Genomic DNA, 7,537 nt, shown 5'->3' on the forward strand with positions numbered 1-7,537 from the left:
CGGCGAGGAGAGGTATTATAGAACAACAGGTGAAGGAGCAAATTCATGCACTGGGATTATTAGATAGCAAGTCTTAGACATGTGCAGATTAAATGCAAACAACTTCCCTCCACACTGCAAAAACAGAACTAAAAATAAGTAAAAAAATGTCTTGAAATTAGTGTACCGGTATTTGTCTTTGACTGGAGCAGGTAAATAAGATTATCTGCCAATGGAAAGAGTAATTTTACCCCTCAAATAAGATAATTAGATATAATGCACTTGAAATAAGTTGATGGAGATGAGTTCTTCCTATTTTAAATGCAAAAATTGTATGCCATTGGCAGATTATCTTATTTACCTACTCAAATAAAGTACAAATATACTCATTTCAAGAACATTTTAACTTATTTTTAGTTAAGTTTAGTCTGTTTTTGCAGTGCAAATGCAAGAATTTATTAACAAAATTCCCAACTTCAAATCAAAATACTTCAATCAACTCACTCTTTCATCAGTATAGTAACATTCAACTAAACCGTTAAGCAATAAAATACATAAAATAAATAAGATAAGGAAAACTAGTCAGCTGTGGGGAAAGGGACAAATAAGAATAAAGCTGAAACTACAGTTTAGCGTGATTATATTGGTTTAGGAAACAATGTTTGCTTTGATGATTTAACGTTGAACTTATTACGAACAATTAGTATGTGTTCAAAAGACCACTGCACGATATTAAGCTGAAGGGAAAACGTATTATTATTTTAATGTGTCGGCTAGCCATCACAGTGACTGACTGAATGGATTAATGGACTTCCAAGATGGATACTCAAAAACATTTATGAACTCACAAGACGGCGAGCGAACATTTAGTGGTTCTCTCTCCCTGATCCACACTTTGCTCTAAAGAGCGGTGAATGGAGGCCCACCCCCTCCAGGAAGCGCTTCATGCTCATCTCCATCTGCGCGAGGCTCCGGTGACCTCTTCTCTTCCTGTCCGGATGATGACCGGATGATGACCAGCTGACTCACTCCTGCTTTCAACTGTCGGGATGGCTAATGACACCGAGGGAAATACATCGCACAGATGAGAGGCAGGCCGATGACCATCAGAGCACTGACTTCCATCTGCTCCCATGACCCTCCTTTACCTTTGGCTTTCACTTTTTATGTTAGCACTAATCAATGCCTAGTGGGTAAAATTCACTTTCCTTTCCGCATCCATCGAGGTACTTTATGACGCAGTGCTGAGGCCAATCCTTTGAAAGACCACTGAAACAAGATATGTGTCTCTGCTTTTTGATTTAAAGCATCTATATCATGCAAAATCAACTTTTTTCAACTGCTATGATGCTATCCCTCCATCAAAACCTTGCCCAAAGGGGTATTTTGCTTGATTCATGCATGTCTGAGTAATCCTCATGAATTCGGCTCCCTGAGCAGCCAGCATTCCCTTCCCGGTCCTGGAAAACGAGTGCTTCATCATTACAGGTCTCCTTAGAAGTACCTGGCTACCTTGACCACGGCGCCCCTGCCCAGTGAACAACACGCCCAGCAGCGCTGATGTCAGGCAGAGCGCCATCTCTTCTGCCCAAAGTTGAGAGAAGGGGAGAGACGGAGTCACAGTGAAGGCAAGCGTCCTTCTGTCAGGTTAAAAAATAGCACCAGAAAACCACTAATATTTCATAACAAATGAATACTCTGCGGCACTAACGATAATATTTCATCATATATATGCCTTGAGTTGACTTTGGAAGGCTTTAAAAAAAAAGCATGATATAGAACGTTTAATTAATCAGTAATATCTTGCACTGAAGCAAGAAAACTGAAAGAATCTCATGACGGATGGAAAAAGAGCTTTTCACAAGACAAAACCTTCAACCTATTTTCATCTGCCGTTTAAACAGGACCGCGTCAGATGTGACGGTCTGTGAGTTTAAGTTGCAATGAGTTTAATAACTAAACTGGCTGGAAATTCTCAACAACTCTGATGTCACAACCTAACATGGCCGGTGTGTCTAAGACATGACTGGGTTTTATTTGCCTTAGCAGTTTATTCACACGTTGGTCTGTTTATGGCGCATATCATTTGTAACACAGACACTTGTAAACTGAATGCAACGTCACTATTTTGCTCTTCACATTAATCGCCTCCCCTGGGGGAATGTGTTAAAAAGCCTTGAAATTAACTGAGATTTTATGTGCAGTTTTATTATCTCACACTAATAATTTGAGAAAAATCCAGCCTGTAGTGTGAGTTCATTTATTTACTCTGGTAAAATGTTTTAAGAATTAATAATCAGCGGTGATAATTATCTGAATAGGCCATCGGATCCTATAAAATGTTTTTGTTTTTTAAAGTTAATCGAGAAGCTTTAAAGTAGTAAACCATTACTTTCTTAAGTCTCTTCACAACTCTTGAAAATGAGAAAGACAGGAGAATGTGCCTTTTACAGCATGGACTGATCTGAATAAGACAAGAAATAGTAACAGAAAAATACTTTAAAGCCTCAAAATAATCCACACCTTTGGCAGATTTAGATTTAAAGCAATCTTGTAATTTGACCCACATATTTCTTCTGATTGGAAGTAACATTTTGCAGTGTCCCAACCAGAGTTCTTGATTCAAGTGTCACTCGAATCTGAAGATTAGGGTGATGGCAAGGAGGCCTTCAAATGTATTACACTCACCAAAGATAATTTGGCATAATACCAGAAGAAATAAGAAGAGGTTGATTGTTGCGATGCATTTATAAATAAAGTGCAAGGAAAAAACACATTGTATTATTATTAATATTATTTATTTATTTGTTTATTTTTTAGTTATGGATGTGTAATTTCCTATGAAAAAACAGTTTCTTCGTTGAACGAAAACAACTTGAATCTAAACCTGCCTGGGGCATGAACTGTTTTGGGTTCAGCTGTAGATGTAAGGGCAAGGATTGTAAAATGTAAAGAGATTGGAACAAACCCTGATCAGAGCAGTGAGGCTCAGAGGGACACCTTTGGATTGAGGAGTCTGCATGCAAACATTTATTATAAGGCTTCTGTACATAGCTTTACCGTAATCAGCTGACATTGTTATCTTAATTAACCTGGTCCATGAGCACAACAAATTTGCAAATCCCGCTGGTTTCCAACTTGATTTCAAATGACATTGCCAAGGCGTACACCCAATAGAGCATAAAGCATCTCCTTTTCTGGTAAAAACATTGAAAACAGGCTTTCTATATCTCTGTTTTACTTTATTTTACCACAAACATATGCATATTTTTTCTCTCAAATATCTTTTTCCTTAAGTATTATAGTTGACGGCGACAGTGTGTCTTCTTTGGAATCTCACAAACCCAGCCAGCCACAACAGCAAGTGCCTGAAAAGCCTATCCAACCCTGCATCTCGTTCAGTTGTTGCTCAGTTGGTGTGTGTGTTTGTCACCTATACACACCTGATGCTTTCCCCACTCGTGTGAATTTGCTGCCGTGGAGGAGGGCAAGCAAAACCCGCTGGTGGTAATCTGTGGTTGAGCACCAAAAGAAAGCCGCCTCAGCAAATCAAAACCAAGATTGTAAAATCCCCCTCCACTCATAGAAAATGATTGTTCTGCTTTGTATGTGCAATCCCTGTAAATGCCATCTGCGATGATTTGTTATCCTCTTGATTTAAAATGAAAGCACAAATGAATGATCTTGGACTTGTATATGGACACGAGGCTGGTTGAAATGTGGTCTCTTTTGTGTGTTTTTGCTCCTCCAGTCAGGTGGAGCACCAGGACGCACTCTGACACCACACCACCTGGCTCTGGTGTGACCGCGGCTTGCTGCTCTAGGGCTCCCCCTGGCGTTCATCAGCAGAACGAGCGCCTTCCAGGTGGAAGAGGGTTTCAGTGTTCCTGTACACCTGGATGAGCTACAAGGGTGTCAAGAATCTGTTTCTCTTTGTAGGAGTTACAAGCTATAGATTTCAAGCTTGTGGTCCAACTATCTGCACTCAGAGGCTGATTTCATTTGGTAGCGTAGATGTTTGTACCCAGTCTCTAGCACCACATGAAATCAGTGTTCTGGGAGGTGGACTACCAGCATGTACACACTCTGTACATGACTAAGCTAAAAGTAACTAACATTTGTCAGTTCTGACTATGCTTTGTCGCTCCACTAACAGCTTTTTTCTCCTTGTGGTTTGTAGGTTTTGTTGGGTTTGATTTTGTTCTGTGGTTTTTGTGCCGTTTAGTTGTTTTTTTTTCTAAATCGTCCATTGTAAAGAGCGTTTGGAGACTGTTTCCATGTCTTCAGGTTTTCTCTACTTTCTGTTTTATTTATAACTATGTCCTCATTCTTTGTCACTTCTAGCCCCCAAATTTATCATTTTCTTTTGCATAAATTCTGCCTCATCTTATTTGCTCACTGGCAAATTGTTGCTTGTGTCTGAAACATTTCGCTCTTGATTTCTCTTTGTCTTAACTGATTTTCCATCACACATAAACCAAGAAAGGTCTTATGTGTCTTTTTTTTTTTTACTAAATTACCCTTAGACAAGAATACTCTGAATCCCATTGTCTCTGCTGCTAACAGTAATACATATGCCTGATAGAAACACTTCTTTCCTAGTTGTTCAGTATTTCAGACAAGAAAGTGTGTTTTGTTGTTGTAAATTATACTTAATTTTAAGGTACAATAAAACAAAAAAAAAACTGTTTTAAAATCAGTGTAAAGGAGAGTGTGGGTATTACATGATTTAGGCTGTAAGTGTGCCCCTGGACAAGGCGTTCCCATACTAGATTGCCTGTGTATCTGTATGTGTTCAAGGGTTTGAGTTGAATGTGGCTCTACTGTGGTCAGTATGACTAGCAAAGTCCTTTATAAATTCACTCCATTGCCCAATAATTTAGTCCTGTCTTCAACAAAATGTACATCAAACTCAATTCATAGAGTTTTTTTTAAATAAATATAGACTGGATAATCCTGTACAGAGGTTACAGGATGGTCTGGTCAATTGACAGCGGGATATACCTTGGGGAGGTCCCCTGTCCCTTACACAGCAAACAAAGATTTTAGTTTTTGAAACTTTGTCTTTGGAAAAACATTAATAAAGTACTTTTTTTTTTCAAGTATTTGCGTGGTGACCTGGTTATTTTCCTTGTGCTATTTTTCTTTGTGTAGCAAAAAGGAATTTGGTATTAAAGGTGCTAAGAGAAAAATCTTACATCAATTACTCCACGTTTGAATGTTTCCTATACCAGCTCAAATACTGTTCTCCCTCTCGGCTCTTATATCGCAAAAGCTGCATGCTGTTTCTACATGTAACCCGAATCCCTGTCAGATATTTCCTCCAGCTTGACTTTATGACACAGCAATGATGGCAGGTATGGTAGCAGCTCCCGGTGAGATAATGTTGTATCTGTAGGACCGGAAAGACAAATCCCAGACTGTCCTAATATCCTGTTTAATCACATTAACACGACTTTCTGTAGTTTCTTTCCCCAGAAGGAAAGAATGGGAGGAATCAAAAGTGCTTAAGTGTATGAAATACATATGCGTTGGTTGTTTAGGTGAAAGTAGCATTAGTCTTTCATTTAAAGAAAGACTAATGCCACTTATTGTGAGTTTCCATGCTGAATAAAGTCATTACACTGATTCGGAGAAAAGCATCATATTTGGAGCAATCACAGCCCATGTTTCACAACACTCCACCCATTTCAAACAAGGACACTTTAACAGACAGTTGAAATGCCCGAAGAATGTTGTTCAGCACAATGGTTCAATTTAGTCTATGAGAATGTTCTAAGCAAAGCTAAAAACAAATATTATAGCTGTGATAAAAGAATTGTGTTTTTATCTCACCTTCCACAAGCTTCCCCACAATATTTTTGCCAGAATTTAGCTGCATTCCTGCTGACAGAACTGGAGCAACGGAGTCAGGCTTGCCTTGCTCAAACACACCTTCTCACCTCTGCCCAAAGACGTTCTCGAGGATTTGGATCACGGCTTTGTGATGGCAACTCTAAAACATGAATTCTGTCGGCCTGTTTGACCCTCGTTTGTTCCTGTTTATAACTTTTTCAATAGTTCATTTTCTCATCCACAATTTCAAATTCGTCACATCGATGCAGTCTCTTCAGTAACTCAAACTGCTTTATACCTACACTTATTGGTGCTTAATCCAGGGGTTCCCAAAGCGGGGGTTGGGAACCCCCTGGGGTTAGCGAGACATCTCTTGGTAGGCCACGAGATAACTTGATGCTGATGTGCTAAAAATATTTAGGATTTCCTTATTTGTGAAACCAATACAAAGTATAACCCTACAAGATGGTAAACATTCCTCATTGTAATGCTTTTTTGTAAGAGTTCTCAAAGAAATACTTCTTTATTCTCGTAATTTCCTCCCCAAAAAAAGAAAAAAAAAACATCCCACCTGCCAAATGGGGGTAACCAGTCACTGGCACTGTTATTTTGGGGGTCGCAGGTGGAAAAGTTTGGGAACCCCTATGACTTATTTTACTTACTTTATTATTATTTTTTCTTTCTTCCTTTCATTTGTCGATCCGAGAGTCAACACGTTTTCACTGTAATGCTGACAGCAGTGTGCAATGATCAACAAACTTTTTATCTTAATCCACTTTGTGACTACAATTTGTTGGTTATATTCCGTCTGGAAGATCCATTTGCACCTAAGCTTTGGCTTCTTGGCTGCATGTCTTGAGATGTTGCTTCAATATTTCTGCACAATGTTTGCTTTTTATGATCTCGTCTGTTTTGTGACATGCACCAGTACCTTCTGCGTCACAAACACAAACAAAAAACTCCCCTGTACTTCATAATTTGGAGGGTGTCCTCAGCCTTATATGGTTCTTCCCTTATTCTCTAAATATAACAATGTCTATTATAATCAGACGATTCAATTTTAGTTTCACTGAACTGCAAGACATGTGTCCAAAACTTAATAAAGTATTAGCCCCTGTGCATTAATCTAGGTTTTTGTGCATCTTTTGGATGCATTTCTTCTTGTCAGAGTGGCCTTTCAGCCTAAATTAGAGCAGGACTAATTTTACTGTGGACGCTGACACCCTCTTACCACCATTTGTAAACGTAAAAACATTTACAAAAAATGTGGGGGTTCCTTTTTGTGAGATACCAAAATCCCAAAAAGGTAAAGTCTCATATCAGACAGTAAATATCTGCCTCGTTTTTGATCAGTAGTTTTTCCAGACTTTCTGAAAGAGTTTCAAAGCTTGACTCCAAACTCTTACTGTGTGACAGACAGACTATGTCCTTAAGAAATTAGGAAACTGAAAAATGGAGGGGAAAAGGAAAGGTATCAGTAAAAAAAAAAAAAAAAAAAAAAAAAAAAAAAAAAAAAAAATATATATATATATATATATATATATATATATATATATATATATATATATATATATATATATATATATATATATAAAACGCAGATAAGCTCTACCCGACTGGAATGGGTGTGTATGTGTGTGTGTGTGTGTGTGTGTGGGGGGGGGGGGGGGGGGGGTGATCTAACAGACATAGCAGGTGTATCTGCAGAGTATCTATTATGTGC

The sequence above is a fragment of the Fundulus heteroclitus genome, chromosome 2 (assembly GCF_011125445.2).
Source record: "Fundulus heteroclitus isolate FHET01 chromosome 2, MU-UCD_Fhet_4.1, whole genome shotgun sequence".
Taxonomy (NCBI): domain Eukaryota; kingdom Metazoa; phylum Chordata; class Actinopteri; order Cyprinodontiformes; family Fundulidae; genus Fundulus; species Fundulus heteroclitus.